The sequence below is a fragment of the Neovison vison genome, chromosome 11, assembly GCF_020171115.1.
Source record: "Neovison vison isolate M4711 chromosome 11, ASM_NN_V1, whole genome shotgun sequence".
Taxonomy (NCBI): Eukaryota; Metazoa; Chordata; class Mammalia; order Carnivora; family Mustelidae; genus Neogale; species Neogale vison.
In genome coordinates, this window is record NC_058101.1 from 197,967,950 (window position 1) to 197,991,370 (window position 23,421).

Genomic DNA, 23,421 nt, shown 5'->3' on the forward strand with positions numbered 1-23,421 from the left:
AGGGGAACCCTCCAACACTGTTTGTGGGAATGCAAGCTGGTGCAGCCACTCTTGGAAAACAGTATGGAGGTTCCTCAAAAAGTTGAAAATAGAGCTACCCTACGACCCAGAAATCACACTATTGGGTATTTACCCCAAAGATACAAATGTAGTGATCCAAAAGGGCACATGCACCCCAATGTTTAGAGCAGCAATGTCCACAATAGCCAAACTAGGGAAAGAACCTAGATGTCCATCAACAGATGAATGGATAAAGAAGAGGTGGTATATACATATACAATGGAATACTATGCAGTCGTCAGAAAGAATGAAATCTTGGCATTTGCAATGATGTGGATGGAACTAGAGGGTATTATGTTAAGCAAAATAAGTTAATCAGAGAAAGACAAATGCCATATGATCTCACTTATATGAGAAATTTAAGAAACAAAACAGATGAACGTAGGGGGAAAGGAAGGAAAAATAAAGTAAGATGAAAGTTGAGAGGGACAAACCATTAGAGACTCTTAACTTTAGGAAACAAACTGAAGGCTGCCAGAGGGGAGTGGAGTGGAGGGAAGGGATAACCAGGTGATGGGCACTAAGGAAGGCATGGAACACGCCCGGTGATAGAACAAGCACAGGGTGTTACATGGAACTGATGAATCACTAAATTCTACGCCTGAAACCAGTAATACATTTATGTTAACTAAATTGAATTCAAATAAAAATTAAAAAAAAAAAAAGGAAAACACAGCAAGGGGGCACACAGAAATGGCCTCCAGCCCATGTACCCCCAAGCCATCCCCAGGTCACACACAGCCACCCAGCACACTCAGCTAGTGTAAGTCTTCAGTCCTGTTGCACCCTTTACTGAGAAGACAGTATGAATACAGGTCCTTCCATTTTTCTCCCGAAGGCCCAACGAATTGCCTTGGGCACTCATTGCACTGTGCACAACAGGGTGAACGGTGCCCACTCCTCAACAACGTCATTTCCGGTCTCGGGGCCTTCTCGGAAGCCGCCATGCTTGCCTGAGATGCCTGTCACTTCTTTATCTTCCCGGGAAACTCTCACTCCTCCTTCAAGACTCAGACTGTGGTCAGTATCCTAACAAAGCCTCCACCCTCTCCCTCCCTCAGACGTCCCGTTCTCCTGCAGACGGAGAAGCCTTTGTTCTGCTCCGACCGCCCCGCTCCCTGCACCCTGCACCATAACACAGTATAATACGGCAGGGCTCCCAGCTGCCTCCCTGGCTTGTATGGCCCTTGAGACCAAGGACCATTTTGCTCACAGAACCACTGTGCCCTGAGCACCTGCCATGTGCTAACAACGGCTGTCCGTTCTGGAATAACAAAGTAACAGCCATAAGAACAAAACGTCTGTCACTAAGGAGTCTGCAACCTCATGGGAAAAGACAGCGAGAAACAAATCAAGTAATAAGTTAACCGAGATCGTGAAGTAGCAATACTGCCATGAAAGGAAATAGAGCCGGGGACAAACACCGAGGCTGAAGGTTTGCGACTTAAAACGGGGTGGCTGGGGACAGCTTCCCTCTAGTCATCAGGGACGCCTGGTGCCTTTTCAAAAGAAGGCTCTCCATAAATGTGTGCAGTGCTGAGCTAATTTTAGACCCTCTTCAGTGCGGTGGTCCTAGCGGCATGCAGCAAATGCTGGGGACATGTCAAGTGGATTGGAGATTGTCAGGGAACCTGTCTTCTAGCTATTTCATTTTCCTTCAGATCCACTTGGAACTCGGGAGTAAGAAGTGATGCCTTCTGTTTGCATGGGACTTTACATTTTGTTGAGTCTCCAAGGTCTGTGGGAAGCAAGGCAGGAGATATAATTAAAGATGAGGAAACGAAGACCCAGAGGGGGTAAGGGATTTGCCCAAATGCATACAGAGGCTGAAGACCCAGGCTTCCATCCTTGAGATCCCCCGTCCAGAAGTTTCCCTCCCCACCCACCTGCCCCTGGAAGGACTGATGGGAGCAGTTGCAAGGTTCAGCTGCTCGCTGCTTTTCCAAGGTATGAATGAAGTTTACACACATTGCTAGAAGAGCCCTCAAATTCCTGTTATCTTATTAGTAAGTTTTTATGAATAGGGACGCATATGAAACAGAAGGCAAATTTCTGCAGGCGACTCCAATGACTGCCTCGACTGTTCTGGATGGATGGGGCGTGAGATTTAAATCCACATGCCTCCTTCAGACCAGTCAATCTCGGAAGTTCTCTTTCTTCCGTTGTTTGTGGTTCGCTACAGACCCGTTTCCCAAGCCAGTGAAAAGAGCCAAACCGGACCACCGATGGGTTTTAAAGGGCGGATCTTTTTTTCCCAACATGTGCCTTCCCGTAATTTAAGGAAATGTTAGACGTTAACAATTAAAATCATATATCGAAAAAGAAGCCAAGCTCTGATAGTTTCCTATGCTATCTAATTACAATAATTGTGTAAAAATAAAAAATAAAAGGACCCGGATATGGAAATTCCAGCCTCTATTGAAGAATAATAACTTCTGCTTCCAGCAAAAATAGGACTTCTAGGTAATATCGGGTAATAATTACCCACGACATTTTAAACTTTAATATGGAGTGAAAAGCACACAGATGCAGTTATTTAATAATTTCTGCTAAGTCCATGTGAAATATTTTTTTATCTTTCTTTCAATATTTAAGAGTTGAAGTAATTAGACTTGTGAATAATAATCTTCAATCTTCCTATTGTTATTCATTTGGTTATTTTAAAGACATGGTGGACCCCTTAGTTCAAACTCAGAGGAGTAGCTATAACCTAAAAATCGTTCGCAGCAGCTTTCATTAGAGTTACCATGTTATTATTCCACTAGGACACTTTTTAAAGGAGAAACAATGCTATTAATTAGACTAGGACAAAATACTTAAACGAGTGCCCTCCTGGGCAAAGGGGGACATCTGGTCACCCAACTTTCAAGAAGATTAGTCAAAAAAGTTTTTTAAGTTTTGCTTTATAGGAGTAAATAAATAGATCTACAGTGGGGAGACAAGAGAAGTTACCAAGAAGACCAGTTATTTTCAAATGTAAAATAGTTAATATTCTGGGGTATCTCTATCTGCTCTTCTCTCTCTCCTCCGACTAAAATGGTAAGGACTCAAAGATCTGTAGCAAAGGTTTAGTTTCGGGGAGACATGTATTGAGTTGGCTCTGCTAGGATGACCCCCTTTGCCAAAAAACAAAACATCAACCAGCTCAGGTAACTGCATGTGATGGGACATGGTCCTTGTCAAGGGAACGTGAACTCAGCATTCCCCAGATTTCTGTCCCCACGGTCTCCCGCTTCCCGCAGAGAAGGAGGAACTGACGTGTTCAGATGCCACTGGTGGCTCCCTCCAGGCCACTGCGTTGAGAAAACGACAGCAGAGGAAAGGGGCAAAGGTCACACTTCCTACCATTTAACATATGGAACACGCTTCAGCGAACGAACAAAACTAGGTCTCACAGTCGAGCCCTGGCCTCAGCCGACATTTGGGCTTTGGTGGACACACCTCTGTGCTAGTCAGGAAACTGTCTATCTTAGTGGCTTCTGGGAAGAAAGGAGGCAAAGTATCCTAGATGTGGGAAAAGACTGAAGTCAAATAAGAAGCTACAAGGAAGAGACAGAAGGCAATGAAGGAAAGAGAAAACCGGAACCCAGAGATAAGAAAGGGCCACCGTTACGTGACATAGTTTTCTTCCCAAATCTCAAAGACTTTTTTCCAAGGGATATCTGATCTGGCTTCCTGGACTCCAGACACTGTGTTTTAAATACCTCCAAGTCCTTGGAGGCAAGCCTTCCATGGAATTTTCCAGAACCATTTCTCAGTTTCAAACCTACATTATTTCAGTTCCAGGCACAAGGAAATCCATCCACGTTGGGTCCTAACAAATAAATGTATTTGGAGTCATCACCCATATGCTAATGAAGAGGTGGCATTGCGGAGGAGGTATTTTAAATTTAGATGCTGTAACAAGTGAAAACTAACTGCTTAGGGTGAGAGGCTAGATATGTCCTGCGTATCCATCAATTAGACTCTCCAGCTGGCTTTTACGTGTCATTACAGAGTCTTGTAATCACCACAACCTCAGCCACCAAAAGCTAAAAGTTGAAGAGAAAGTGATTCTACGCTCTTGTCAGAGTTCACACATGATCTGAGTTCAAGGACGGCAGCGCTGGACTGTACCCGTGGCGTCAGGGCAAACAGGTCCCGGCTGTGTGCAGCTGCCGGTTCGCTGAAGGGGACTCAGAGCCCCAGGACCCAAGAATGACGGGGACAGGCCTTGAGCTCTCTTGGAGGGACATGGTTCCCTGGACTCTCTCTCTGGAATTTTGCTAGGGCAAGGACTTCCCTGCAAGGGTTTTCCCAGAGTAGGAGTCACAAGGGAACGAGTACGTCAGTATCCGAATCCTGGCATCTCCGCTTCCCAGCCAGGTGACGGTGGACATGCCCTACAATAGCTCTTCCTCCTCAGTTCTTGGTCTATGACATGGGGAGAAACAATGATGCCAGCCTGATTCAGTGAGATACACTGATACAAGATTCAGTGAGATACACAACGAGACCTTAGAAGTGGGCCTGGCAATTAGTGCTCAGTAAAAGTTAATTTAAAATTTTTTAAATATTTATTTATTTGAAAGAGAGAGAAGGAGAGAGAGAGAGCGGCAGGGAGGGGCAGAGGGAGAAGGAGAGAAAGTCTCCAGCAAATTCCCAACTGAGCGTGGAGCCCAATAAAAGGCTCGAACTCGTAACCCTGAGATCATGACCTGAGCCGAAAACCAAGAATCGGTCACTTAACCAACTGTATCACTCAGGCACTCCTAATTACTTTTAGTTAACACCTTGTACCTGGTCCAGGGGTGGACACACAGACACCTTCTTCTGCCCACCAAGACGGGGGTCCATCCCTGGAAAGCCTGCAAAGTTCTTTACTGTGTCACAGGCCATGGTGGAACCTCACTCTTGTCTCTCCATTCCATTTCTTCCACTGCTTCTGTTCTTTCAGGGATTACCTTATTTTGGCAAACATTCTTACATTAAAAAAAAAAACTAACATTAATCACTACATTCTAACATTCTTACATTAAAAAAAAAAATCTAACATTAATCACCATGTCCATGTTCTCCCCAACAACACGAAGACCTTAAAATGATTCAATTCTGCCCACACACACATTGGCTCCCACACTGTCAGCCCGCTGCGCTACCTCCTCTCCTTCCCTCCCTTCCCTCCTTTCTTTCTTCCTCCTCCTGATTCTTTTCCCTCCTTCTTCCCATCTTCCTCCCTCCCCCTCACTCCCCGCCTCTCTCTCCTCCTTCCCTCTCTTCTTTTCTCCCTCTCTCTCTCTCTTTTTTATTACTGTTTTAAATAGTCAGACCTTGCTGCAATTGGCCCGTCTACCAGTTTCCCTGCTGAGCACGAGCAGACCGGCTCCCTTGGGTCTGAGTTGCTAGCTTAATGGCGAATGGAGATCACTGGGTTTTACGAGATCGAAGAGCCGTAAATACTACGAAATATTTCACCTGGAAATTTATAGATTTACTTTTTCTAATCTGGGGCTTTTCAGGATAGAGTGTCAGCTCTATTGCTGGAAATGGAAGCAAGCAGTACACTTTTCCTTTTTTTTTTTTTTTGTTATCTAAATAAGAAAAATCTCTTAATATTTATAAAATCTGATTTTTTTCACCATAAAAAGGAAAAATAGAGGACAGTAAAAGAAACACACACACACACACACACACACAAGTTCCCAGCCATCCTTTAGTATTTTCACAATAAGTCACAGTAAGACACGATGTGCTTATGATTCTCCCTCCCTCTCTCCCTCTCAGTGGGCTCAAGACAACACAGCCACTGGAAGACCTACAGAGAGGACAGTCCCTACTGGGCACCGCATGGCAAGGTTTGGGGAGCTGGGGTAGGGTGACGGCAGGTACCCAAGACAGTAACTAGGGCTCTGAAGTTCATGTCTTGGTCCTGCTCCTAACTACCTTTGGTCTCCTCAGCGATCATCTCTTCAAGGCTCTGAGACTCTCTCCTTCAGCCACCAACCTCAACAAGGTTCTGGGGAGGATTGGGGCTCTGGGCGGGACAGCAAGCTCAGGGAAAGAACACTAAAACGGCCGTGTGGAAACTCGAGTCCCATGCCAGACTTTAATGATGAGTATAATCAACCGACAAAGCCCCTATGAGACTCGACACCTTCCTTTAGAAAAGGCGGGGAGTGCATTAGTCAGCTGTCGGCTCCCCTTCCCGGCTCGAACACCACCCCGCGTTATTACATGAGATAATCCATGCGAACACACTTCGAGGTCGATATGAGCACTCTAGCTCTGTTTTACAGGGAGGAGTCGCTTAGGGCTGGAGTAACAATAAATAGACAGTAGGTCATTTTTCTATTTCTTTGTGATTTTGAGGTGACAATATAGCAGGTTAGGGTCAAATTTTATTTGGGGACTACCAGGAAGAGGAAGGAGGGATTCTTAGGAGCCCAGGATTGCTACATATGAAATGACTGGTTACGCCAGTTCAATTCAAAGTCAGATCTCAGCTCAGTGCCGGCTCTGCCTCTAACTACTTCTTCATCCCTGAACAGATGATTTAATCTCTGTAAGCCTCAGTCTTCCCATCTTTAAAATGAGAACAATATTACATTAGTGGAGTTCGAATCAGATAATACATGTGAAGCTCTTGGCTCAGTCCTACACGCATCGAAGAGAAGCAAATGAGGCAAAACTTAGTAAAGTCAAGGATTTTCATTAGGCATTTATTTGATTCATACATTAAGTCTCTGCAGGGGGTGGGAGGTTGGGGGGGGTGAGGAGTAGCTTGTTTCATCTCACAAAGAGAACTCTACTTCGGTGTCTGCTAGGGAACAAAAGGATTTACCAAATGGGGAGAACGTTCCCAGCCAACGAAACGTGCAGGTGTCCAGCTACCTTTCCCAGGATTCTCCACATAGCCAGCACCTCCCACCCTCCCGGGACTGGCCAGGGTGCAGCGCACTTTTCCCCATCCCCTTGGTACAGCTCTTGGCCAGCCTTCCAGACAGAGCAGATGTGAAAGCCATTGGGGTGGGGCGCCTCAGTGGTTCAGTCGGTTAAGCGTTTGGCTCAGGTCATACTCCTGGGGACCTGGGAACGAGCCCTGCATTGGGCTCCCTGCTCAGAGAGGAGTCTGCTTCTCTGTCTCCCTCTGTGCGCTCTCTCTCTATTGCAAGGAAATAATAAACTCTTTAGAAAGAAGGAAAGGAAGAAAAAAAGAAAGAAAGAAAGAAAGAAAAGGGGGGAGGGAGGAAGGAAGGAAGGAAACCACTGGGATTCCAAAGAGAAAATGGGTAAAATTTTGGAAAGAATTATTACTGTCACAAAGCACGATATTGTAGAAAACATAATACTCAAAGCCCTCCACAGGGCTTTGAATTCAAGAGATTTTCATCTTGGGAGACACAATGGCAAGTCCCATGGCGCTCTGCCTCTGCTGGGCGTTGGGCTCCAAGCCCTGCAAGCCCCAGGCAGTGACCAGGCGCATGCGCATACTCTTCCCACTACTGTCAGACTGTCTACACCGCTGTGCGGTCCGGATCCCAAAACCATACTCCCAAGTGGGCCTGGTTCTTTCTCTTCTCCTGTGTCTTTGATTCTCCACCAGATCCCCCAGCTGTGAAGTCACCAACACGCTTGCTTGTGTTTCTAACCATGGTCTGCCCCCTTCAGGGTTCATGGGTGCTACCCATGCCCTCCTTCACCTCCAGCTGCAGCCCAGTCCGGTAGTGGGCTTCTCTACCAACACCAGCCCCCCACTGGCTTCAACTTGACCCGACACGTGGCAGAAGTAGGGCAGGCATCGGACAGTGAGGTACAAAATGTGGCATCCAAATACACAGGCAAAGGGTAAAAGCACCGGAGGGGTTAAGGCTGGGAATAAATCTAAAATTACAGTGGCCTTTCTTCCACCATGCAGGGGGGCACTGATTTCACTTCCAGATCGGGAAAGCTGAAAGGAAGCAGTCAGTGTATTTTTATCCAACAAGGAAGATTTAAAGGAAAAGGTGGGAAAAGAGGGAGAGGTTAGGAGGCTGAGAGGAGAAGACTATCTCTGGGATATGGAGCTTGTGAAAGGGACCTGGTGATGTGTGTCAGGGCTCAGACTAAAGCCACCAGGTCCCCTGCATGCCATGGGCAGGCTCCCCACCAGCACCAAAGTCCTCTGCCTCCAAGCGGCTGCGATGTTGGAAAAAGGGAAGCCCAGCTTCACAAACGCTGCTAAATTAGCACTTTCATTTTCACCATTTTCTTTTATTTGTTTGCTTACGGGAAGAATTTGTATGAGTTTGCAACGGCTGCCATCACAAAATACCACACATTGAGCGGCTACACCAGCAGAAATTGTCTCACAGTTCTGGAGGCAGAAGTCCAAGATCAAGGTGTCGGCAAGGTCGGCCCCTTCCGAGGGCAGCGAGGAAGAGCCTGTCCCGGGCCTCTCTCCATGGTTGCTAATTGCTGGTGTTTCTTGGCGGGGGCAACATCCCTATCTTCACATGGCATCCCCCTTGTGTGTGTATCTCTGTCCAAATCACCCCTTTTTCGTAAGGACACCAGTCACTTCAGATTCGGGACTGCGCTCCGCATGACCTCGTCTCAACTAATTATATCTCCAACAACCCTAACCCTAAGGAGGTCACATTCTGAGGTCTTACAGGCTAGGACTTCAACATATGAACCTGGGGAGGACATAAGTCAACACAACGGTATTGATGACAATCCTTTGACACTCCTTCGAAGTCCTAAACCAAAGCTAGATTCATCGAGAAAACAACAACAACAACAAATCCCGACAACCCAACAGTGCTTCAAGAATTTGTCTGGCAGTTTATAAAAGCCAAAAGCTTCCCTTTGGGGGACACCTGTGCATCACGTACACAAGAAAGAAGCCAACTTGTTTTCCGTGCTCTAGAGAAAGGAAGCATTTACTCCTTTTCTTCCTACCAAACCAAAACAGTCCAAGGAACATCTAAGTGGTAAATCAGCCCTTCCAGCCACTGGCACGATTGCAGGATTTGGGCACTACCCGAAAAAATCAAGTAGGAGATACGGGTGAGAAAAAAAAAAAGTAGCCCTCAAGATCTTTAATGCCCCTTAACAGGAGCAAGAATCGGTCTCATTCCTGTGTGGACTGTGTGAACCTGTAGTCTCTTCGGTGCCAAGCCCCAGGGCCGCTAAATAAGCAAGTCAGAATAAGAAGTAACTGTGGGATTGGCAAAGAGCAGGCAAGAGAACGCATCCAGATCCCAATTAGGCCGCGCTGTCTCAGACCTCACAAAGGCCTCCTCCTCTGGTTCCATGGAAGCCAGGAGGAAACAAACAGGATGAAGCCTCAGGGGTATGTGGGATCCAGGTGGCACGTCGGAGAGGTCCTGGGGGAGACTCTGGAGCCCACTGACCCTGGCAAAAATGCACTGGGCCACTGATAATCCCCGTGTGGGCATCCCTGTGCCTCAATGTCCTCAACTGTCAAATGGAGATAAGAAGAGAACTCTCTCAGGGGGCACCTGGGTGGCTCAGTCGATTGGGTGTCCGATTCTTGATCTCAGCTCAGGTCTTGATCTCAGGGTCATGAGTTCAAGCCCCATGTTGGGCTCCACACTGGGCATGGAGCTTACTTTAAAAAAAAGGTGTGCGCGCGCGCACGTGTGGGTATGTATGTAATAGAACTCTTAGTTTCAAACAGAACTTCAGTTTCAGATAAATTAATCTACATGAACTTCTTGGAACAACAGCTGATAGAAAAGAAGCACTGCAAATGTTAGCTGCCGTTATCCCCATTTGAGGGGCACAATCTAAGGGGGGGGGTCTTGTTTGAAGCCTGAATCCCCATCCTTTGAACAAGGAAGTTGTCTCAGGAATCACAAAGAGAAACGGAGGTCTCCAACACCGTATTTTTCTCCCATGGGGTATGAGGATACAAATGGGTCTAAGATATTTGCCTACCATTCTAAGGTATTAGGAAGAGTCTGGGTTTGGGAGCCTGAATCGAACATTTATTAGACGCATAACCTTGAGCAAAGTCCAAAATCTCTGCTAAGCCATCATTTCCTCTAAGGGAAAGATGGGAAAAATAGCTTTCCCCTGATGTTGGGTGAAGAATGAATATGAAAATGTATGTAGAGAGCTCAGCAGGGTGCCCGCTAATAAGTATTTACACAGTTCAATTAGCAAAAATGCCTCTGATTATAAAGGGGGGAAAGCAGGTAGATTCAAGCCTCAACCAGCTTAAAAAGCGCCTTTGTGACAACTGGGGGAAGCGAGGGAGAGAATCCTGTCTAAGGACACATTGCTTTGTCTCTCCAAAACACGGCTGTAATTGCTCTAGGACCCCCCAACGTGAGTGACACCTTTGTCCTTGAAACAGCCTTGGGCGGGGTGGGTCTGCTTAATGCTATGAGCCCATGTGCCCTAGAAAAGAATTCTCAGCATGGGCAGAAACACGTCTTCCAAGTACCTAGCATTATTGCTCGTGCACAGAAGGTACCAAAGGAATATTTGCAGTAGGACGGGAGGGAGAGAGGAGGGGGAGGGAGGTGGTTGTCATTAAGGATTTTTCTGTGTTCAGCTGATGGATGTCAGTCCTTGGGACCTGCTGTTCAGAGGGTAAAAGGGTATCAGAGAGAAAAACAGTTGGAAGAAAAAGACTGCTGTCGCTTGTCCTTTCCTGTGTCCCTTGCCTACTGACAGGGACCTTCTTCTAGTCTGGGTCTGTCTTCGTCCTACGCCTGGGAAGCAGTACCAACGGCTACCCAGATGTTAGCGCTTTCCCCTTCTCCTGTGTCCTCCAAAGAACCCTGGAGGGATCCACAGACACACAGGCAGGATTTACTCTCCAGGTCTGTGTTACCAAAAAACCCAGGTGGCCTCCTGGTAGAAACAGTCCATTGGCAAAGCATCTCTGAAGTCCAAGGCCCGACTCCAAGGAGGCTTTCTCTCCCTCATTCCCTTCTTTGTGCTCTGCAACAGCCAACACTCACAACCCTCCTCTTGCCTGTCCAAACCCCCTGCCAAGCAACCCTCGGAAACCCCATCACACCCTCTAGCCTTCATAGGATTTTGGACCCCCTGCTCCTTATTCCCTTCCAGAATCCTCTGTATCTATCCTGCCACTTGGGGCCCAACCTCTGGGGCTGGGGAAGTTCACTCCCAATGGCCAGCAATCCCAGATGACCGGAGCCGAGGAGACGGATGGCTGCTGGAACTCTTCCAGTACTTTCCACACGGGCATTGTTACAGAGGTGGCTCAGGTTCCCTCTGTGGGGTACGCTCTGTGAGTCTGGGCTTCTGGCTGTTAGCCAATGGTAATAAGTAAACAAACAGGCAATTTTAAGAGTGGGCTGCCTCTAACAGGGCTGTGGGTAAGCCGACTATCAGGGAGGGAGACAGAAATTTTCCTCATCCGTCAGGCTGGACGTCCACATTATTTAGCTTCTAGAAGCTGAGGCATCTCCTTTTCCTTCCTCAGCGCCACTAAGCAAGCAAGTACAAGGCGGCCGGCCCAGCACAGCTCCCACGGGTGGAGGAGCCTCGTTTGTCTCTGGGCACGATTCGAGTCCCCATAACTCAGCCAGAGCTAAGAGGCTGTCGACGGGAGGCGCCGATCCCAGGGCACTGGCCCTGGAGACCCAAGTGTTCACCCCGAATCACGAACAGCTCTTCTAGCCACAGGATAGATCAGCTCTACAATCCTGCCTCTTTTTTTTTTTTTTTTTTTTGGTTTTTGGTTTCCCTAAAACCTTGTGCTTCTTAGACCAGCCAGAACCATTGGCAGAGAGAAAAGGCATACAGTGATGACAACAAACACCGTATGACAGGTCGTGGGGAAGCTGTGACCAAGTAGGGAGAGCAAGCAAGTCACAGCTGTGTCTGTGGCCCTGATCAGCACGTGACACTGGTCTTCATGTCATCGCAGATGTCAGTCTGACTTACGTTGAGTGAGTCTGAAACTGCCGTCAAATCACACTTCTGTCCTCAGGAGGGTTTCAGGGGTGCAGGGATGGAGCCAACACCGGGGCATGTGCTGTCCCTCCCCAGTGCCCAGGGTTTCTCTAGTTCGCACCCCCTCACCCCACACCGGGCGCATATGGTCAAGTTTAATACCTGTTGGTTTCTGGAAAATCCTGCTTCCTGCTTCTCATTCCCAGGACCCAGCTCTCCCTATCTTTCCTCTAAGGAAGAAAACGTCTGGTTTTAGCCAGCTTGACAAAATTCATAGCTTTCTCAAGACACCAGACGAGCCAAGGAGGAAATTTTTGTTATGTGTTCTGTATCCTGCAACACAAAATTCCAGGCCAGTCTAGATATACGACTGAGATGGGGTATTCATTCAAAACCTGCTCTTGGCTTCTCTCACTGAAGATATTTAAAAGCAGAGGTCGAAGAAACGAGAAATGCAATATCAACGGGGTGCCCCTCAAGCATCCACCTGTCTCCCCAAAAATGCTTCCCTGGAATGTCACTTGTGGTGAATGGAACACATCTCTGAACATGAAATATTTTATATCCCATCTGAGGAAACCAGAGCTCGAGGGGCCCAGGCTATTCACATCTGCCGACGGGAAGGAAAAATCAGCGATGCACCCACCACCCAAAATCGCCACGACCTTCCCTGTTCCTGCGGAGATAAGTTTCTTTAATCTACTGATCCTTAAGTCAAAATGATATGAAAAGAACAGCTACCGTGTCTTTGGAAAACATCGTATTAAAATTGACTAGTTTCGGTATGAAGGAGAAGTAAAACACTCCAAAATCAAATGAATATCTAACCAATTCCTCGGTGATTGTAAAGTCATGCCAGGTTTTTATCCCTGATATGTAGAGCCTTTGACTAGCCCCTCTCTCTTTCCACTGACCTAAAACACCCACCTTCACAGGATTTTGGACCTGTGGACTCTGGACCAACTAACAGAGTTGGTTTCTCCTTTGAATGAAAAAACAGATTTGACAATAAAATGGTCAAATAGTATTTGTAATAGAGTCTTTAAAAGGTTCTGGAATATTCTGTGACCTTATGGAATTACAGCTAATTTATTTGGGCTAATAATAACATGGTAGTTATGATGGTTTTTTTTTTCTTTAAAGCACTCATCTTTCACAGACACATACCAAAATATTTATGGGTGAGATAACAAGATGTCCAGGTTTGCTTCCGAATAATCTGGGTGGGAGAGTCCGGAGGGATGTAGAAGAAGCAAGGTGAGCCTTGAGCTGAAAATCGTTGAAGCTGGCTATTGGGTTTATGCTCTAGATCCTCCACCTTTGTACCCATTAGAAATGGCACACAACAAAAAGGAAGAAAAGTAACAGCTGTATAAAATGGCCTAAGTTTTATAAATCCCCAACAATAACATGCATTCCTTGGAAAATTGTCCTCCTGGTGCTGGACAGAGGTAAAAAATATCATGGAATCCTGTCTGGATGTAAGTACTGGAAACACGGGAGCAGGAGTCAGGACATGGGTTCTAGCCTGGGTTTGGCCCCTTATGGGCTCTGTGACCTTGAAGCAGTCTCTTGACACCTGCCTGTGTGTTGCTTCACGTCTAAGACAAATGGGTCAAGCCAGAAGTTTTCCAAGGCCTTTTCCAGCTCTAGGATTTTATGAAACACGAAGCCCACTTAAAAATAAGCAGCAAAAAATGTCAGACAAGCAGTTTAAAGTACAACCCAGGCTCAATAAATCCCAACAGCTGCTAAAACTCTACGGTCCGTGTGCTCGACGACAAACACGAAGCAGTCAACCAAAATGCTGGAAGAAAGGGATTTTCTGACGTTGACCAAAGTCTTGGCTTTGTTCCTCTTTAGGCGGCCAGAAGTATACCCCAGAATCCAGGTAGAATGAAGTGATAGAATTTAAGTGAATTAGGTTTCGCTGAACTCTTGCAATATCCCAGGATTAAGTGACCCCCTGGGACATGAGAAAGAGTTTTATGTCTGGGAAATGCCCTGTTTTCTCTTTTATAATTGCTCTAAAAAGTGGGAGCCCGGCACGCAGGAACCCATAAAGATTGATGTGCAGGCAGAGGAAAAGGGTCAATGGACAGAAAACTCCATATACAGAAAAACAGAGGGTCTAACTCGGATCAAGGAGTAGCATTTCATCTCAGGGATTCGGTTTCCCAAATTCCATCTGGGGAGTCCTGGTAAAGACAGAACAGGCTGGGATCTGTTTCAGAACAAGCATTTCCACTGTGATTTTTCAGAACAGTGAGTTGGGTATTTACGCACATTAGACCTGAAGTCCTACCATCTGTCACCTACCCGTACTTCTCCCATAGCCCTGTGGGTCACTGAGCGTGTTACAGAATGGTACTTCCCACGGGGGGCCCTCATCCCAGGTCCTTCATTCAGTTCTAGGTCAGTTCAAGTTCAAACCGGTCGAAATAAGTTACTGGTTCAAATTAGTTCTACCACTAGAATGGAGGGTGCCTAAAGAGGTCTCTATCGTCTTTACTGGTCAGTGTTATGAAGCCACATAGAGGAGGGCTCACATGCCACACAGAAGGAAATCAGAAGGAAATTCTAAACCATAGTATGAAAAAGGCTTGAGCGGAAATGGGAACAGCGTAATGAAGCAGAGAAAAATTACTCTTTGACGCATTTCTGCCTAAAAATCATCTTACAGAGAGATTTCAATACTTTCATCAGGTTTTCCTAAGGGCCCTAGGCAATAAGTTCATGTTGGAATCTCATTTTCATAAACGATGATTTCATTTCGTCATTTAACAAATACCTGAGAGTCAAAGACATGACACAGCGATAGCCTTTTAATGGACCGGCCAAGCCTTTTCTTCTTCCGCACGAAGAGGCCAGAGACTTCCTCTTCCTCTGGGCACCTGAGGTTGTACTTCTTTCCTGGACAACCTCTGAACTTTTGGGTAACGTTAGCAGCCCTTGGAGCTCAGACGAGACACTTCAATTTGGTGTCACTGGAGACAGAAAGGATCTTGAAGGGACCCGCACCACCGACAGCGTCTTTTGTCATATTTCAAGGACGTTTTAACCGCCATTCTTCCGTGTGGCGTCTGAAGCATGAACCATCCAACCAGGGAGACAAAGCTAATTGCTGCATACAGTATTCTAAATATTAAAAATCCGACTCTAATGTGTGTTCCTTGGAAAATTTTCCTCCTGAGACCTTTTAGACAGATTTCAAAAGGCCGCTCAATCCTATTCAGAAATGAGTTATTAGTCAAATTTATTACCGTACAGTGTTCTTCATCTGTTGGAGATAAGTTCCCGAAATTTCATACTTTGGCTGCTCAAAGTTTAGAAGGAGGGGAAAATAACGAACAGAGACGTGGTCCGATCTTTCTGCTCTCTCCTTCAGAGTCTTTTTAATATTTCTCCTCTTCTCCCTACCTTGTCGTTAGCGGCACAAACACCCTCCGCAACTTAATTCTAACATCAACATTTCCGTTTTATCTTTTCCATTTTCCCAGACCTCAGAAACACTTTTTCTGGTCACATTTAGCGTAGAGGACAAAATTATCTTTGTTCCTGACATGGCCATGACATTCTCTTTTTTAAAATTCTAACAGTCACCGGCTCAGGCAGTAGAGCACACAACTCTGGATCTCGGGGCTGTGAGCTCAAGCCCCACGATGGGTGTAGAGATCAGTTAAATTAAAAAAAAAAAATGAAAATGAAAACATTCTAACAGTATCTTTCAATTCCTCTGCAAAATTAGCACAATGGTTGGTTCTCCTGGTCGAGACCTGGGGCTTATTCGTTTGGTTGGTAGGCTGGTTGACTGGATTAGAATAGAATCAAATAGTCTGATAGGTGACAAAGAAGATTTTTAAAGTCTTCTTCTCCTACCCCTACACCGTGGTGAGGCAGTGATGTCTTTCCCAAGGTTACGCAGCTGGTTGGTAGCGCACAGTAGGACCAGGCGCCACGTCTCTGACTTGGGAGTCAGTGCTGTTTGCCGTATCATACGCTATCCCTTCCCCACAGTCCTGTTCTCTACTCTTGTCAAGTATAACTCAATCCTGTTCTGTTTCTCTGTCATCCCCTAAGCCTCCCTGTGCAGGTGGCCCCCCACCCTAGACCGTGCTTATTAACCTCTCCCTGGACTCAGCAGCTAGCAAACCAACGCCCCCACTCATGAAACCGGGACATGAAACCGTGTCCCCATGTTAGTTCTCCAAGAAGAGAACTCACACCGCTGTCCGTCAACACTGGCACGAGAGACGTTGGCGTGAGATGGCCCTCACTTAGAGGCAGCGCGACCCAAGCCTTGCCGATCAAGCTGTGACTAGGAGAGACCACCACTCCCTGCGGCCCGCGGTCCAGCCACTTTCTGATCTCATGTGAGAAGTACCAGAGCTGCTGACAGCAGGCCACACCTCTGTGGTTTCCTCCACAGCATTTTTATTCTGTGAAAATGCTGTACAACGCATCCATGCTTGACGCACTGGCTGAAAATAGGAAGGTGTGCGAATGGCGTGTGTAGGGGCTGTGGGGGTGGGGAAGGCAGGGGTGGTGAGAGACGGGGATAGCAGCTCTTTTAGGGGCATCCCTTGGGCAAAGGGTCGATAGTAGCCAGGCTAAGGCTGCTTGACATCCCGGTAACTGACTTATTACCCCCCACCCCCGCCCCGCACATACATACCCTTCAAACACTGAACTAACGACACACGAAGATACTTTGAAAGAGATTTATGGCTTTTTATCTTTTATGGAAACAGGCTGCGAGCACATGAAGTTGATTTGTAAGTGCCAAAGCCTTCCCTTATTCCAGCTTTTTTTTTTTTTGACAGATCCCACTGTGCAGATTTCAACATCCGCACATAGAACCCCCTCAAAAAAATTTTTTTAAATCAATCAATGAGTGAAGAACAATTCCAGAGATCCGGAGGGTTCATTGTAACTCTTATGGAAAAAGAAAAATAAAGCAAAACAAACAAACAAACAATTACGGCTTGCCCCTCAGGGGCTACTCTTCTTGTTCCTAATCTCAACACAAAGGTTAGGATTAAAAGCACCGGCATTAAAACAGCCTGCAGTTTCTGCTTTGAAATCTCACCGGACAATAGCTAAAATCTGCGGAGAAGGCAGAGTCCTTCTCAGATTCTTTGAAATGCTAAATAATTAAGTGACGAGGTCTTGACGGGGGGGGGGGGCTACTTTTTCTTAAAAGGGGCACAGAGAATAGGCTTTTTAAATTCACACCCGTTCAGTTTTCTTCCCACACCACGACTGACTGCCTGACCACTCCGCATTCGCCACCGTCCGCATTTCTCATTCGAAAGTCAAAATCAGGAACCAGCTTCCCGGGATCGAGGAAGTACAGGAAACAACTGTGAAGACACGATCATTGGTCCTTATGAAGTGACAAATAGTTCTTCTCTGGGAGCTGCTCTTACTTTCTGCCCGCCATCAGAGAGCTAAAAACATTCTCCCCCACCCCTCAAAAAACAATTTAAAAATAAAACACAAAGAATCAGGGCGAGGCGGCACCCCAAGCCCCGCATCATAGTCTGATTCCCTCCAGGAACGTCTGCAGGTGGCACTTGTGGCCCGCGGGTCAGTGAATCTGAAAGTGTCTCTAGCCAGGCCAGGCCAGGCCGCAGCAAAGGCACAGAAAAGAAACCTGAGCTGTCCAGCAGTTCGGGCCTCCAGCTCTCCTGGGTGCAAATCCCAATCCTTTCTCCTCCTCGCGAGTAGCCTCGGAGAGCGGGTTTCTTAGGCTTTTCTACAGCTCTGGTTTCTTCATCTAAAACATTCAAGTGATCACCTTACCTCCAAATACTGCTGTCATGACTTAATAAGATAAATTACGGGAAAGGGTTAATAAGCACAGTGCGACATCGGGGAGGCACTTATAATGCCTAATAAAGTTAAAAAAAAACAAACGGAAAACCAATAAACAAAAAAGTCTCTATCTTCAACCAGAAGCTTCCACACATCCCACCCAGCTGCCCAGAAAATTCAAAACATCGAAAACCAAAGTCATAAGCCCTATCTTCTTTCATCACAATGAATTCTCCTATGTGTGACCCATTCATTTTTTGTGTCCGTGAATTAATCTAAAGATAGGACTCATGTTAACATCCCAGGGAGGGTTCACGATTTCCCCTACTCTGAAATATTGCAGCAGGACATTTCCCAAATGATGTTCTCACCTACCATTCCTCTGACCGCGATGTTTGGGGTCCGTGTGGTCTGGGACGGGGGTCTGAGACGCTTCATTTCTCTCAGGCTCCCAGGACCACAGCTGGTCCTGGTCCACACACCACATTTGGAGTGACAGGATTCTAGTTCAGGATCCTAAAAATCAAAGACCCATCGAACTTTGAGCTACAAAGAACTTCTAGATTATTTTTTATCCCAGAGATATAAAACTGGTCAAATTCAGCTCATACAGAAGTGTTTTATTTATTTATTTTTTGGGGAGGGTTCTCCGACGGTTTTCAGCAATTGGAGAATTTTTACAGATCCACAGGATGAAACAGAAATCCGAGGATACCATAACATAAGGCCTTTATTCTTCGATGGCCGCCAACATGGGAGCTGAGTATGGCCATCCGGATGGACCCTGCACTCTCCAGGACCACAGACACCACGGTCCTCTCCAACATAGAGGCCAAATGTCCATGATTATGTGTCACGACATATGCCCTCTTGCCAACTTTTCTCACACCGGTTATCTATTTCTCGATTCTCAAGTCACAGTGGTACGCAGGGGACCACGTGTTCTAAGAAATGACAGACAAGGGGCGCCTGGGTGGCTCAGGGGTTAAGCCTGTGCCTTTCGGCTCAGGTCATGATCCCAGAGTCCTGGGATCAAGCCCCGAGTCTGCTCATCAGGGAGCCAGCTTCCTCCTCCTCCTCTCTCTCTGCCTGCCTTTCTGCCTAATTGTGATCTCTGTCTGTCAAATAAATAAATAAAATCTTTAAAAAACAAAAGAAAGAAAGAAAAGAAAAGTAAAAGAAATGACAGACAAGTACATCTACTTGGCTTGCTTTAATCATCTACATTACCTCCCTGGCAACCCAGGTCCGCAACCCAGGTCCGCTCCGCTCCATACACAAGAAAGTGGGGGGCACAGCAGTTAGGCGACTGGGCTGCACCCGCAGCTGGCCAGCACCCCCCTAACCCCCACCCCCCGCCAACACTGGACTCTGAGAATTACTAACAGCTGGGCGGGCGGCCTTGGCGCAGGTGGGGCCTCTTAGCACCTCTCAAATCACTTCACGTTGGCAACTTCTCCTCCTCGTCCCAGGCCTCACTTTTGGAACTCACTTTTCCTCTCTGGTGGAACTCCCTTTCTGGATATTAATGCTATAAACAAGGAGCACCAAGAAGTCTATTCATCATCCGCTTACCAGGCAGAGGCAGCCGGGTAGGTTGCCGCGCCAAAGCTGGCATTTCCCCCAAGGAAACAAAGCCCAGACTTCCTAGACCCGCCGCGCGCGCTCTGGAAGGCCCCGGCACGCACAGCCTCTGCAGGCGTGTTTGGGAGGCTGCCAGCAGCCTGGGGCCGGGCCAAGTCAGGGGTAATGACTCGGACGGCTTGGAGTCTTGTCCTCATGTTCCAGTTAGAGACATGGTCTCTGTCAGAGAAGTGTGTGTGTCAGAGACGAGGTTCAGGTATCCCCGGGGAACAGAACGGGGGTCAACAGGAGATCTGTATCTCTTGGGATGGACATGAGGGTTCAAGGTGAGTGTGGGCAGAACGTCGCCGGAGAAAGTGTAGCTGACCCGAGGTCTCTGGGTTAACGCTATCTGAAGTATTGACATAAACCTAAAATAAGCAAAACTCCATCCTTCTCAAGAGCCAGGTTTTATTTTTTTTCTTATTTTTGTTTTATTTTATTTTATTTGAGAGAGAGAAAGAGAGAGGGAGGGAGAAGCAGACTCCCCACTGAGCAGGGAGCCCGATGCGGGTCTTGATCCCAGGACACCAGGATCGGGACCTGAGCCGAAGGCGGACATTAACTGACTGAGCCCCCCAGGCATCCCAAGAGCCAGCTTCTAAGTTAACCCTCCTCTTCTTCCATCTTTTGACCGAACACATCCGGCCACTCACGCTTCTCTGAGCGCTTTGGGGAGAGCCACCAAACTTCATCGGGTGGAAGGCGGGAAGAGCAGAAGTACAAAGGCTGGCTGTAGGGCTTCCCAGGTTGGCTGGCTCCCGTGGCACGTGAGAGAGAACCCTCCACGGAACACAGCCCCGGAGCTGGCCATCCCAGATCCTTCCCCCAAAAGGAGAACACGGCCAGGACAGGTGCAGAGACCCCCCCCCAGGGAAGCAATTCAGCCAGGGGGCAGGGGAGAGCTAGCAGCAAGGAGAAGAAAACAGAACCACGATGCCTCTCCTTTCTGTCGTATCTCTAAAAGCCTGACCTTGGCACTCACCACTACCTTGCTGGGATTAAAAACTGGAGGAGGAGGGCTGGGGGGTGAAGAAAGAGAAAGACAAAAAGAGCCTGAGTGTCTTTAAGAGAGTAAGAACTGAATGAAGGACTGAGATTCAGTCTCTCCATAGTCTCCCATGGCCTCAAGTCCCTCCTGATGCGCTCTGCTGGCCACTGCTTGGGGAGACTGTTGGCCTATGAGAGAGGCAGTAGGGAGCCACGGGAAGTCTGAGGAATGGGAGCTCTTGAAATGGGTGAGATGCTCCCCCTGAGTACACACCCAAACCCAAGATACCCCACAACGTGCAAGTTTAACTTCCACCATAAAACCCTAAAACAAACAGGTACTGTCTCTGCGTTAAATATTGCACTGTTCTACCACCAAGAAAAAAAACTGTACAGAGTTCTATACAATTGCTTAAAATAATAAGTACATTTAAAAACACTTGACTGAGTGATAAAAGCTCACTGATCATCTTTAGTCTCCCGGAGACTCCGAAATCTCCAGCAGGCGACCCAAGTGTACATCTAATACTGACCACAGGGCTCTCCCCTTCTCTGAGAGGCAGGAAGTTACAAACAAAACAAAACAAACAAACAAAAAACCACACTTGTACTCAGTCTGGACAAGGGGTGGCTGGGCCTGAAGCGAAGAGTGGGACACTGACAGGCACACCCAAGAAGAGGTGATGGACAAGGGGGTCCCTTGTCCCAGGGCGTGAAGACTTCCTCACGACGACACTGGTAAGAAATCAGCCCAGCTGGAGACGCGGCTCCAAGCGTGGGCGGAGGCACCCATGCCACGTTTAGTCCCTCCAAGTCTCTGCAATCTGTTTCTTACCATCTGCTAGGCTCTGGGTACAACCACATCTGAGTCAGAACGTCACTTCTCTAAGCAAGATCGGAAGGACCGTCCACTGGTTGACTGCCTAAGAACCACGAGCAAAACTGTCTCTGATGTCCAGCCCATGTGGGGGAAAAAGGCAGGTCCCGATGCACCAAAAGGCACCTGCCAGGGCAGAGGGAACAGCAAGTCTGGAGAACAGAGTGCGTCCACACTCCCCCAGTGGAGATGATGCGATTTCACCCTCGCTGCCTGCCAAGCACCGGAGAGATTGTCCTGGCAAAACGAAGCCATCCAGGGGCAGGGCAGCCCCGTGGAGCTTCCCTGGGAAATGTTTACGAGAAACACAGATAATAATGGGGATCAAGCTAATGACATGCCTGATTGAAAGCACGCTCTTGCAGGAACGCCAAGCCTGCTCGAACACACCGTGTCACCACGCTTCCAGCGTACCTGTGAGCTAGTGAGGGGTGGCGTTGGTCATGCCCCTGATGTCCGTGAAAACAGTCCCCAAAGCCCAGTGTTTCAGACAAAAGGGTGCACGCGGTGTGTGTGTGACTCGTGCAATTGTCCTGTAAGCGTTGCGAAGGCTGTCTTCCATGCTCTCCTCGAGATCCTCGACAGAACCTTCCAGAAAATAAACCGATCCTCCCAATGTTTGCACACGCACCGTATGAAGATGTGTATGGACAGATCGGAGGGTGCGAAAGGATGTAACCTGGAGGGGAAAGACTGGAGCCCCCCTGCCCCTTGCTATGAGAAATACAGAGACAGCTTCTGAAGACGAAGCAATGTCTCCAGATCTGAGAAGTAACAATCACGGCTTATACACAAGTCTCAGAACGTGACTTGCTGAACATTTTATGTCTTATAGCTGATGCCGGGGGTTTTCATGGTCCTTCAAACTTTCGCTGAAAAGCAAACAACAGAACCACTGCAAAGAGAACTGACTAATCTCATTACAGCCGATCTGAATTCCAAAGTGTCAGATACACAGATATTGCAGGGTGAGAAAAGACAGGATTGAAAAAAAAAAAAAATAAGCAGATGGTCAATGAGTTATGAAGACGAGAGCCATCAATTTACGTGGGTTTATCTTGTTTATTTATTCAGATTTTGGCAAAAGCGGTACCCTGCCCCTAGCAACAGCTCTATCGAATGCTTCTTAGGTTACGACATACCGGGCTTCTAATTTTAAAAACCACCACTTCACAATCTGCAAGAAGCTCCTTTTGTTATCGATGTTAAATATGCTGTTTCAAGCCTCTGACACATAGCCTTTGGAATTCTCCCTTATATTTAAAATTTTTTAAATGCCCCTGTGTTGTTGTTGCTGTTGTTTTAAGTCCATATAATGTGTATACGTGTTCTGGAATCTGACTATAAGTTTTCCTTTAGAGGCTATGCTCCAGCACAATCCTGAAGAGCTGAATCCACAAGAGCTGAAGGCACTTCTAATAATAAGTAATTTCGGGCAAGATCCAAACAGCGATCCCCTTACGCCACGCTATCTTGGTACAACCTCTAGCTGATCCGTATGATAGGGGTTTTTAATTTTATTCTGCAACACTTCATAGTACATTATTCCATTAATATATGAGGTACAAATGTTCATCCTCGCAAAAATAACTAACTGGGATACATAAAATCCACTCTCTTGCCATTAGAAAACCTTATTTCTGTAGTGAATTATAGCCATACCTTTTTTTCATTCTGAATGTTTCATAAGAAGAGCTCACAGTCCGTCAGAGAAATTTTCCAAACGATAACTTATTACATAAGGAATTCATTTTTTTTCCCCCTAAAAAGAACTGGGCCTGAGGTGGTAGTTACAAGGCCAAATAATCACAAGCAGATGTGAAAATACTCGCACAAAGTAAAAAAAAAAATAATAATAATAAAATAAACTTCAGATGCTTTGCTCCTTGAAAAAAAAAAAATGTCACATGTGGCAGGCAGTCCGTGAGTCCTGATTGTCGTTAATTGCCATTATTATGTGCTGCTGATGGCTCTTAATGGCACTGTGTTTCTGAGCAATGGTTTTATATTATTTTTCTGGCACAAAAGCCTGTTCACAAATACCACAATGTTCTCAGAACAAAGCTAAAGTGACTAAGAGATTAAAAGCAATTAGTGTAATTTTACTCACTGGCGTTAGAACTAAAAGTAGATCAGGA

At 46.8% G+C, this 23,421-nt stretch overlaps 1 protein-coding gene across 1 annotated transcript in view; it reads right to left on the minus strand.

Annotated features, from left to right (window-relative positions):
• Positions 1-23,421, minus strand: part of STOX2 (storkhead box 2) — a 176,211-nt gene that overhangs the window by 117,397 nt on the left and 35,393 nt on the right. The gene's annotated exons all lie outside the window — the stretch shown is intronic.